This window comes from Rhodnius prolixus, unplaced genomic scaffold (assembly GCF_049639745.1).
Source record: "Rhodnius prolixus isolate KJV_2025 unplaced genomic scaffold, Rpr scaffold_6, whole genome shotgun sequence".
In the NCBI taxonomy this organism is placed as follows: Eukaryota; Metazoa; Arthropoda; class Insecta; order Hemiptera; family Reduviidae; genus Rhodnius; species Rhodnius prolixus.
Genome location: NW_027411634.1, coordinates 27,202,909 through 27,215,990, shown reverse-complemented (window position 1 = coordinate 27,215,990; position 13,082 = coordinate 27,202,909). Strand labels below are relative to the sequence as shown.

The 13,082-nt window shown below is 32.1% G+C and overlaps 1 protein-coding gene across 5 annotated transcripts in view; it reads left to right on the top strand.

Moving 5' to 3' along the window:
* Positions 1-13,082, top strand: part of LOC141460113 (AT-rich interactive domain-containing protein 5B-like) — a 207,283-nt gene that overhangs the window by 143,615 nt on the left and 50,586 nt on the right. The window lies entirely within an intron of this gene.

Genomic DNA, 13,082 nt, shown 5'->3' with positions numbered 1-13,082 from the left:
GGTTAGCGTATTGGATTCTCCACGCGGAGGACCCAGGTCCGAATCCAGGCTGCTGGCCATTAGATTTTCTATCTTCCTTGGAGCTTTCCAGACGGACAGTGTTGTCTGTAACGAGAGAACATTGTCTGGAGGCCGGCAGTGCACTGAAAAAACCTCCGGGTGCTAATAAGCTCAGATGTTGATACGCCCTATATCAAACAAAAAAAATACAGCAATACCTTCAGGTTTACAAATTTTATTAGCTAATTTTATAATTTATTTAATAATTTAATTTAATTTGTAATTATTAGTTAATTTTATAGTTTTAGCATAGCTAATAAAATTATGTTTGTTTAATTAGAAAATGAACGAACTAAATTAAAGAGCGCAATAAATATTAAAATCAATTTAGATAATGTCAACACAGATTTGTAATTTAGGTGAATATTGTAGATAGTTCTACTTGTAGTCTTGATATAAATGGCTGTGACAGATGTTTGATCGATGTAAGTTTCCTCCTGCGCTAGCTATTAACATAAACCCAAATATATTGGGTAATTTAATTTACTGCGCATGTCTAGAAATGAATTAATTATTACAGTCTGTTCAAATTTATTGCCCGTTTAATTAAATTATTAACTCATTTATTTTAAATATTTAAAGAAATAACTAATTAGGAGATTATAGATTAAAATTAAAAAGAAATTTTCTTACTATAACAAGAAATATAACACTAATTAAAGATAAACTGATGTAGTTTCATTTACACGAAAGTATTTAATCCAATCAGCTCTACCAAAATATACGATTATTGCTTTTAAAGAACTGTCAAGTCATTATGGGGGTTTAGATTGGGGATTTAGTTGGCCGGGATCATTCTATTATTCAATGTGAAAACATTCGTCTTTCTCAGCCTGCCATTAAGTTTCTTTTGTTAGAGGGCTTTTGCTTTGATAAATATACCTTTTATTTTTATAATATATCTTTTACTTTGATAATTATTTTTTCTTTTTTTTTTTGTTGTTATTGTGGCGGCAACTCTGGGTAAAGCTTTGGTGCCTTTCGATTGGGCGCATCACAGACAAGGCAGGAATTGTTAATCGCATCTGTTGCAATTTCTCGATGATATAATAGGAGCCAGAAGGAAAGGCCTCTGGACAATGTTCTCTCGTTACAGACAACAGTGTCCATCACCGGCTGTAAGAAGCTCCAAGGGTAGCCCCTGTAATCCAGCCGCATGGTTGAAAGATGGCTTCTTCGCCTAAAGAAGTACACTTTCATTTATATGTCGTAGACACAGTACGAGTCGTGATTGGGAAGCATTACCTATCGTATTTTTTAGGACGCCGCAGAGTGATTAAGTAAGACCAGAAAACCATCCTGACGGCGTTACTCTATAGTCTTAAAGACTACCAGGGCGATTTCTTCGTAACGATCATAAACAGTGCCAGATCCTTCACATTAAGTTAGCTGCAAGAATGCGGTCCAGTTCAGTGCCCAGTATATTGGGAGCAACCCGCATTCATCACAGCACGATGGCTTCAACAAAACCGCCAGTCACTCCACTATTCGTATAGTATAGTAAGACTTCGTATTTCTGTAGTTCTTCTTCACCTTCAGGGCAAAAGTATGGTTATTGCCAGAGACAGACTACGTACTCAGCAGAAAAACCTACCATTCGTACCGTAATACCATTGGAACGGGAGTTTTGCAGGGGTAACTTCGAAATCAACTAGCTACCTGCGAAATATACTTTCTTATCTAGTTTTATTATTTATTTTGTTGCCATAACATTGTTATAATTATTGATACAAAATTTAAGACGCTATCTCTGCATCCCAATTGCTTCATTGGCCCATAGGAGGATGTCCCGCAAAAGTGCCGCCAGATCTTCATTACGGGGTTCGGAGTGCATGATCTTCTAGGTGCTCGACGGTCTCCCAAGAGGCCTGCCCCCCCCCATCGGCCTAAATTTTATAGTTGGTATTCCAGATTTTGGTAACATATCTCCTCTAAATATTTTAGTCCTTTTTACTTCAAGTTCAAGTTCACGGAAATGAACGGAGAAACTTTAGCTTGGAGACATATAGGAACTCGTTTCCGCATATATTCCAATGCTGCTTGTTTATGCCTCTCACTTATGTAGCTATTTTTTGGCAACCTGATCCGCAATAACATAAGGACAGAATGTATTTTGTGGCAGAATTAAACTAATTGAACTTTAAAACATTTAAATTATTTTAAGGAATTCGCGAACAAATAAAGACAGGAGAATAATGGAGTCTGTTCTATGGAGCACTTCTCTCCGCTCTCAGTGAGGGAGAGAGAATATAATACCAGCGGCTACATAATTAATGTTCCCAATCTTCATCTTAATTAGAATTGAAATTGTGTTTCCCGCTTTAATTTTCATTGCTCACTAAGAAATGGATGTAACAATGCTTGATTATAATACGGTTCTTTCTTATGCTTGTTTTTAAAGATAGAAACGCATTTATTGTGAGAATGGAACTTGCCCTATTGTAATGTAGATTGTGAAGGGTGACGATTAGGGGTGACATTGTTGTTAGGGGTGAAGGGGGCAGCATGAAATTATAAAAATCTCGTTGCAAAATTCGAACAACATATGTCACCTATTGCAACTCCTAACAATTTTATATTGTGCACTTTTATGGTTTTATGACCAAATTTGGAAAAATTTTATAAACTATCTGAGAACACTTAGGTATTTTACGGGTGTGCTGATGGCGATCTGGGAGGCTTTGGAATAATTGGAAGGATCTCACAATATTAATAAAATTCTTAGTAATTTCTTAAGTGCCAAAAGAACATAATTTAAAAGCAATGTTCCCTCCATAAAAAGTGTGATAACATAACATTGTAATTGGTATAATCTAACTTAATTAGGTTATGGGAGACGATTAAGTTCGGTGTGTTTCGACTGGAATGAAAGAAAAATCTATCCCCACCGCTCCTGATATTCCATTCCTAGTGCTCCTTTTATTTAGTCCATCCCCACCGCTCCTGATATTCCATTCCTAGTGCTCCTTTTATTTAGTCCATCCCCACCGCTCCTGATATTCCATTCCCAGTGCTTTGTTTTTCACTTTTCAAATTCCTTCTGATTCATAAAAAAAAAATCTTTCGTTTCCTTTTTGATAAAGCGATATTATCCTAAGGAATGTTCATTGCAGCTAGCCTAATCCCTTGTTTATGTAAAAGATATTCAAGAACACGGGCTCTTGCTTATAATTTTAAGTTACTCAAAATAAGAAATGATTTGTTTTAATTACACATCTCCTCTCTGACTTACATCAGTCCCTGTTAACCTAAGCGGATGTAATAATGCTAGAGAATAAATATAATTTAATTAAGAGATATATTATTCAGCCTTTAAGGGATGTATTAAACATGTAATTCAGACCGAATGATTTACTAGAAAGGTAATAATATAAAGCAAGCTTTGTAACAACTGTAGGAAATTGTTAGAGGAATTTCTCTCACAAACGAACGAACACACAGACGATCTACACCGAAGAGAGTGGTACAGTGAGCATGCGCATTGTAGGCTCGCTCACCCCAACGCACGTAGACATACACAAAGTTACACAATGTGTACTGTGTTATTCTGCGCGATATATATACTCCCACCAACCACAATGTGTATCCCAATAATGCTTATGACTTTAAACATTTACAAGCCTATCAGTTATCGTTTATGCACTTGTATAACACCTTCAGGCATGTAATAACCAACGTGTTGTTTAATTGAATTATTGGATTTATAAACAATCTAAACAGAATTAATTATAATCCATTTTTCTTAAATTAATTATTTCTACTTATTACCAGGAAGACTTGCAATTTATAGAAATCTCTAATCTTGCAAATGATGTATGATTAGGCTAAAAATTGACCTAGTCCGTCCCTAGGTCGAAAGTTTGGCTAAAATAAATTAAGACTGGATTTGGCCATTATTCTTTCATTTATTTAATAAATATGTAGGTATTTCCTGGGTTAGTTCTTGATCATTCAAATTTTATTATAATACAAAATAATAAAATAGGAAGTGAATAAACACTATGTAGCTATTCAATTCATTACCAATAAATTTTCTCTCTGTGTGAATAAAACACAGCCTTCTAGATACATATAATAGTGCTCAAAGTAACCATAAAAGAGGCAATTTTCAATCTGGCGCGAACAATTGATAGTATATTCGCCCAGTTAAGAAGCATGCAATCTGACACTTCCGGCATAGATAGGGGATCAAAAGCATTATAGGCAGAAGATGGGTTCTGCTTTGGAGTGTGCTTATGAAGGAAGAAGAAGTATAGTCAGTCTTTCCCACCCTGGGGGGGATCACTTCACAACGCACGCGCCATGCGGTCATACTAACGCTCGATTCGTGCACGCAAGACAATATTATTAAAACTGACTATTACGGTTCAGTAAATGTTATTTGTATTTACTTTTATCTTATATGTTTTTATTTAAATAATATGAATACATTTTCCATTGTAAATGTTTATTTATATTTATGTTTATATTTGGTATTGATTTCCTTGTATAACCCTGAATGGTTACATTTAGTTTTTTTTTAAATGCATTTATTTTTCTGTTAATATTATGAAAAACAAATTTCAATGGTTTCTATGTTTAAGAACCAATTACGTTTTAGAAAAATCTATTATAAACTCTATTATAAAAATTAATAGGTGTAAGAGCAGAACGCAGAATGTTATGTAGGGGGAGCCATAACCCTTTCATCCTGCCAAATTTTATCCAAATCAAGCTGAGATTTACTGAGTTATTAGTAATTCATAACTTTGGATGAGGCCTAACTTAAATGGGGCTAACACCTCTCCCATTCGATGTACAGTGTCAAGACCCCCAAAAGGCACATCTATACAAAATTCCCAATCAAATGACACCTCATTCATGAAAATCAGCCCACGCTTTTAGTCGCTACGTTGTTTACAAAAAAGGTAACAAGAACAACAACAATTTCTGAAAATGCCGTTTTTGCTCATTTTCGGCAACTTTTTTCTCGTAATATATTAAATCTGGGTTTTGACAAAAAAATTACAGTTATAAAGGAGGATTTGCCCTACATTATAAAGAAAATTTGAGAATTTTATCTTTTGTAGAAAAAGAGAAAAAAATTATCAAAGTTAGGTGTTTTTCAACGTTACGCTTTTTCGCGCATTTTTGAACGATCAACCCTTATGCAACTGTCCTACCGGACAGTTTTAATAATAATCTTTTATATTATTATTATTATAAACAGTTATTATCATCCAAATTTACTTACTACATTTCTTCATTCAACTTGTAAAAATTCATTCCTCTTTATTTTGGAACTCTTTACCTCCATCTTTAATCAATAAAACTATAATAGTACCATTTACAACCGCAATGTTGGAAATATTTGTAATTTGTGTCCACTATTCTCATGTTGACCAAAATTAAATTAAATTCAAGTAGAAAAGTTTATTTTTTTCCCCTATTCCAGTTGGATGCATGAAATAATTGAAAAGGTAGGGCAGTATTCTTCTGACAGAAATAGTGGTTCGTTTTAGTGGCTCGAATATAAATTATTAATGCGTCACAAGTTTTGTTCTCTCTCGTGCTAGCTCACCCTCTCTGCTTCCGGGACTTCTTATTTTCTGACTTTATTACCTCTTCACCGAACTGCCAACAACTTCCCGTTTCTTTTATTTTTTTTTTCATCTCTCTCTCTTAATTACATTTCTTTTAATGTTTTTCTTCTGCTTTCTTTCTTTCTACTTTCTACTTTCTTTATATCAATTACATAGTTTCCCATCAAACTTTACAAATTTATTATTGTAATTTAATAAACTAATTTTTTTACTTTCTGTCTTCTCTACAAACAAGTTGAGCAGTTTATTGATTTTAGGTTTTTACTGAAATTATCTTTTGAGGTCCCTTTAGTCAGAAAAAGTTATTTAATGCCAATTTCCGGTGTGCAAATCCAAAACAAAGTATTAAGTATGTTGACTAAATCAGCGTATTGGAAATACTACCTTTTCGAATCGATTTTTACTATTTTTTTGAATATTCTCGTAACGATTCTCTTTAAATTTCGTATGCTTATTGCAACACAATGTACGTAGCATTCGTCTAAAAATGCTTTTTATATTCCTCAAAAGAGTTAAGCATAAAGAGCGGTTTCATCACCTATTTAAAACTTTTTTTTATTTTTATTTATCCTTTTAATGTAATTTACACCTGTACCCACAGTAGGGTACAATAAGTAAATGCGATAAGTGTATAAATAAATAGCGTGGCAAACGTGAATGACTGTCATCCAGAGATGGCCGCCATTAGTCACCCAGTTGGTCACGGGGCCAACGACGCCTCAGCCGTCTTCGAGGATTGGAGGGTAGCGTAGTTGAAGACAAGTTTGCAGCTAAAGGGTTGGGATGAAGTGAGAGTTTTTGGTGAAAATTTTTATATCGGATTTCGGCAAGTTCGGTGATGAGTGGAATTTGGAGATCTATGTGTATTGTGTGGTTGCTAACATAGAATGGAGCATCTACTATGCGGCGGAGTATTTTGGATTGGAGTGTATGCAGTCTATTGATGTTGGATTTTTTAGCTGTTCCGTAAAGTTCGAGTCCGTAAGTCCATATTGGTGTGAGAAGAGCTGTATAGAGTCGTCGTTTGTTCTGCAGTGAGAGTTTTGAGCGTTTGTCGAGTAGCCTGGCTAGAAGTTTGTATCGTTTGTTTAGTTCGGTACGTTTAAGTCTCGTATGGGGGTTCCAGGTAAGTCTCTTGTCTAGGTACCATTCCAAGGTACCGCACATGGTCGGCTGGTGGGTTACGTGTATGATGTAAGAAGACAGGTAGTGGAGTTTGACGTTTGAGTGGGAAGACTATATATTTAGACTTAGTTGGGTTAATTTTTATACGCAAGTTTTCTAACCAAGGTTCTATTGAGTGAAGGTGGGACTGTAGTGAGCGTACTGCGAGGATAGGGTCAGAGTGTGTGGAGAGAATGGCAGTGTCGTCAGCGAAGGTGTAAAACTTATAAGATTTACAATGCGTAAATAAAGATCCAAATTTCACTTTTTCAACTATTTATTCGCCTAGAATCATTTAAAAAAATTACAGAATTACATTTACAAAAACCAAACATCTGATTCTAATTCTCTTGTTGGTATATCAATAATCAGCGAGTAAAGACCCATTCTAAAAGTTTCCTATATGTTGAGATCAATTTTTGAAAGCAATCAAATATTTAGGTGATCCCCAGCGATGGAAATCCAACAATAAAGTTTTTACCAGTTATTATTATTAAAAAGAATCTGAGAGCAAAAAGAATAATAATAAATATAATGGAAATGTCAGATAATAATGTATTTGTCTGTATCAAAGTCTTATTTAAAGGGAACTAACTGTTAGAGCGTGTTATTGAATACATGAAGGTAATATATTTGGCCATAAAAATCTATCCAACTTTCAGGTTTTCTTTTTCGTAGTTTTCCTATTTTAACACTACAAAAAAAAAGTTTTACAAATTAGAATCTAAAAATATAGAAAATTATTAATGGAACTTAAAAGTTATAATTGCTTAGAAAATTAAGAGTAAGTTTCCGGTAGTTTGTTAGTTACAGATATTAATTAGATAATACTAAAATATTAATACTGATAAATTATAGTAGTAATGAATATATAACCATATTGAAACTTAAAAGTTATAATTTCTTAGAAAATTAAGAGTAAGGTTCCGGTAGTTTATTAGTTACAGATATTAATTAGATTGTACTATAATATTAATACTAATAAATTATAGTAGTAATGAATATATAACCATATTAAACGTGATTAATACGCACGTACGCTTTGATCGTAGTCAACTCTTAATTACCTAATCTTAAACGATCCACTTTGCGCCATAATTATGTATTCCATCATAATACCTAACTCTCCTTAATGGCAGACAGATTAATGGCATCTGTTGAATAGTTTGCTGTACGATATTCAACTGTTAGGTCTCTGTTTATTTACTATAAAGAACAGATATTTGTCTACCATTTCTACCATTGTAGATATTTTAAAAAATGAGGACAAAAGTATTTAATGAACTTATAATATTGTATTAATTATAATTATACTTGAACAGAAGTACAAATTAATTCAAATCGTTTATCATTTTTCTTAAAATAAATAAATAAATGGTTTTAGGCTAGTTCTCTAAGAGGTTCTTTGAAAGGTTATGGTACTTTTTTGTACACTGCCGTCCTCCAGACAATTTTCTCTCGTTACAGACAACACTGTCCATCACCGGATTTGTAAGAAGATATTTGGAAGAGAAAAATCTAAGGGCTAGCAGCTAGATTCGAACCTGGGATCTCCGCGTTGAAAACCAGTATTCGCTAACCACTTAGTTAATCCCTAACCCTACATGCAATATAATAATAATTACTAAACATAATTATTAATTATTGGTTATAAAGTTGGTTGTTCAGATGAATTAAGAACTCATGTTCTAAAAAACATATTATCTTACATTCGTCTAATCTAAATAATAATACAAAAACAGAATTGTCTCAGTTGAATAAGTATTGAATAAAAACAATGATCTCATTTTAAAAGAAATATTGCCTCCATTTTATTAATGTAAATAAATGTTTATTTAGAAGACAAAAGTAATAACTTTAGAATAGTATTTATAAGTATAAGAGATCTCCATGACTTGAGGTATGTATGCAAATCGGATAAAAGGACAGACAACTTGATGTAAATGCCCATATTGTAACAAACATAGTCCGAGAGAGGTTGTCGTTCCACATTACAGTCAGTTTGGATAAATATTTACTTCCAGTTTGTTTCATGTTTATGTAAACATTGGACTGTAACAAATTCACTCTTGAATTTACTCAGATTTCAACAGTAGTAATATGTATGTACTGTGTACTTTATTTAATTGAATTTAAATTATTAGATGTATGTTTTTGTTTTAATTTCTTGTGGTTGTAAGCAGTCATGTGAACAAGCCGGATTTACAAACATAGTATCTTGTTTTTAAAATCTAAATATAGCAGAAGAAAACAATAACAACTTTAACATTAAGTTACTAGCAGAAGTAACTGTTCTGTTTTCTCTCATCATTCCTTAATTTTATATTTGGAGTTTTTACTACATATTCACTTTTTTGAAGTTTCCTGTGTTTAAAAAAAAAAGAAGGTTTTTATATGGATGTTAGATGTGTGGTCTCTTTAAGAAAAACATCATGATCTTAGTTTTAAAGACAATAAGGTTAAGAAAATTTTACTTACTATTCCCAAAGCAATAGGTAATGGAATATATTCTGTTTTTAAGTAAATTGTAAACCTAGTTTTGAAAATCTCTTCGTTAAAATTTTAACGAAACATGTTCACGATGGTATTCTCATGAAACATATTTCTTAATTTCTTTTCAGATTGAAGATGAATTTAAAAAAGATTATAAATTTTCTCATCTAAAAAAGAAATTATAAATGTCTTGAATTTTAAGACTATACAGTACAAATTTCCAGTAATAATTCTTCCATTTTAAAGATAGAATTGTGTATGGAAATTCTTAGTATTCCAATAATTAAATTTATTCCTCCTAAAGTTGCTTATAATACTAAAATGGAATTTTAATAACAATGTAATAATTTACATTCTATGAATAAATCTTCTCAAAGTTGTGGAATTGTGGGAATTATATAATATTTGTTATCCACTCTTACTGTACTAGAATAATAAACCGAGTGAATAAATGTTGTTTTTTTTAATATACAAAATAAAGGAGGAAAAGTTACAAATTTAGCTGAAAAGTTGGCTGCCCTGTACGCTCATAAAATAACCCACTTTCAATTTATATTAAATTTAAAAGGAAAATATTTGGATAGTACAAGCTGCTATTATTCATTCTAAAAACATTATATCCTCTTCCCCCTTATATTCTCTTGTATATATGTATGTATATAAAACCCAGTTAGCCCTGCCCTCTACTCCTATCAACACTCCTCAAATACCATACTCTCCTATTGTCAACAAACTTTACATCGTTGTCAGGTGATTGGAATTGTGTCTGAGTAATATAAAGCTTTTAAATTGATTTAGTATGAAAAATATAATACATATTTATGTTTAGCTTTTAGTTTACATTTGCTTTTTATATTTTGCTATTATTTTATAAAATATTTTTAACTTGGTATTCTGTTTAGAATTAGTTTTTGATGCTTAAACTTTGTCAGAAAGTTTTAAAACTTCCAAATCATGTTTTAAGCTTCTTCTTTTTTAATTTAATTTAAAAAAAAAATACTAGGGAAAGAAAGCAGGCTTATATTGCCCATTCTTCTGTTTGGGTACAATCCATTCTAAGCAGGTTATAACGTGCACATCTCCTCACCTCCCAAACTAGAAAAAGCTAGAAACTTTTCAAAAAAAGATTGCCCATAGCTTTGCCGATAAAAAAATCTCATTTACAGAAATATTTTAGTCAATTAATTCCTCCTTCCAAAACAAAATTGCTATGGCAAAAGCTAATGCTAACAAAACTCCATGCAAGATGAAATAATAATACTTAGGCCTTTCAAAAAACCATGCAATCAAGCTAGCAGTGGCAACAGCTGCTATTGCATTCACCTGACTATAATCAGAGAATAACCTCCGCATTAATGATATCTGAGCTTCAAAAAAAAGCTCCCTCTATGCCCGAACTGATTGGTAATTTTAGAAAAATCTATTTTTCAAAATCTGCACCAATAAAATTGATTTAAATTAAAAAAGAAATAGTGAAAGATAATGTGAACTAGATAGGTTAAATGCAATAAGGACTTCCACATTGTTGGGAAGAAAGCCGAAGATTTCGTCTTTAGTGCAAGTAGTTTCCGGATTTGCTAATTTAATTTTTTATAGAAGATGCTAAACAGGAAGTCACAATTAAGGTAGGCTTCCCGTACAAATCAGGTTGTTGCCCATCAAAATTTGACTGTAAATCTCACTGGGGAACTCCATTAAATGTTAGCCATTTAATTCGATCAGCAACTACCCTATTTTTTTTCTAAATCAAGTTTCTTGATTAAACCTTTACCTTTTTAAATAAATATAAAGTAAAAAGTATTTAATAAACTTATTGCTACAAAGAAAGAAGGAGAAGGGGGAAGATAAAGGAAGTGAACGACCAAACAATATGTAAAAATTTTGATTTATCACTCACAAATTGAAAAAGGCTCTAAACGTTGCCAGTGCCTTCTGAATAAAATAATAACTAGAAAATTGTATTTGACAGATAACAGGGTTCGTGACTTGTATTCAATTTTATTGAACATGGAACGTAAAAGAATAAGGGAATATGTTTTTTAAACGACATTTAATATTATTTTTTTTATTTGTTTATTTTTATATAAGAGAAGAAGCTGTTATAAAAATCTTATTTTATCTTAAAATATGATTTCTCTTTTGTCCATAAAGTTAGATTTGATATGTAATCAATAATGAAATCTCTGTTTGTCCATTAATCTTTATTTTGTATATATGTATCTGGAGTATTTATTGGTGAATTTGGGAGCTATATTTTTTTTTGTAATTGATTACTTTTCGTATTACTTTGCTATAATTCATTACATCGCCATAAATTTCAAAATAACTCTACAAATATTTGGACTCACATCCACTGGGTCTCTCTTTTTATACTCATCAGATTATTCAGGGATAATCCAGATCCGTCTCGGATATTCTGGTGGTCATTTCAATAACTTAAGGAGTTGATTCTTAAGAAATGTTGTTACCACTGTTATTTTTACCAAAAATTTAAAGAAAAATCCTTCAGAAGGTTTTTAAGACTGGGGAACTATCCCAGCATGTATGGAGAAAATTTTTTCTCCTCAACTGATCCTAGAATATCTTGGGAGATGCAGACTTGCATGGAGTGCTCAAGATTATGTGCAATGGAAGGCAAAATAGATATCTTTTTTTTTTTGTCGCGGCACACTTTTAACAGATTCAAAAATTTGGCGGTGCACAATAAGGTTAGTTTAATAGTTATTTATTTAACAAGTGCGGAAAGTAGTACTTTTCCTCACACGAGGCAGGGTTTGCACGCACGAGCGAGCGAAGCGAGGCGAATGCAAGTGCAAATTGCCGAGTGTGAGGAAAATACTTTACACTCGAGTTAAATATTATATTTTTTCTGCAACCATTAGGATTATTAGCTAAAAAAAAAAAAACTAAACAGGAATCACTAGAATCCATTTTAAATTTCTATAAGGTAACACTATAACCTTTTTAACTGTTATAATTAAAAATATCTAATTATTTATTAAAGTATTATTTTTATTTCTATATTCCTTTCAATTTTTATTTTATTTTTTTAATATTCATTTTTTAATTATTTAGTTACGTTAAATAAGCTTATTAAAGTTTTACAGAAAATATTTAATAACAAAACTTCTTATATCAAGGAAGCACATGTTTTTCCACTCACTAGTGAGGAAAGTGACACTAATGGGAATTTTCCCCACTAGTGAGGTAAAGTTGGGCATTACACAGCTGATTTTAATTGAGTAATGAGAACATTCCTACGTGGTTGCAGAAAAAAGTATTTTACTTATCCATAATACACTGTGTAAAATAGTTAAATGTTTAGTTTTAATATAAAATAATATATTATGTACCACAAAAACAACAGTACCTACATGTTTATTAAGGGATTAATTACAATAGAATGAGAATACTTTTAATGAGAAATTTGAGCTTGATGTTTTTTGATAATTTCGTTTATATTTGGTCATATAAATGATAATGCTACTCTCATATTGTCTTCTACATTTAATATATCATTTTTATTGTATGCATTTCTAAAATTTGGCGGCACACTTCCAATACTTTCGCGGCACAGTGGTTGAGAATCACTGAACTAAGGTTATTGACGCCCGAAGCTTTTTTCAGTGCACTAATTGTCTCCAGACAGTGTTCTCTCGTTACAGACAATTGTAACAGTGAACTGGTAAGAAGCTCTTTGAAAGAAAAAAATCTTAGGGCCCAGTAGCTGGATTCGATCCAGTGATCTTCCGCATGGGAAGCCAATACGCTAGTCGCACAGCT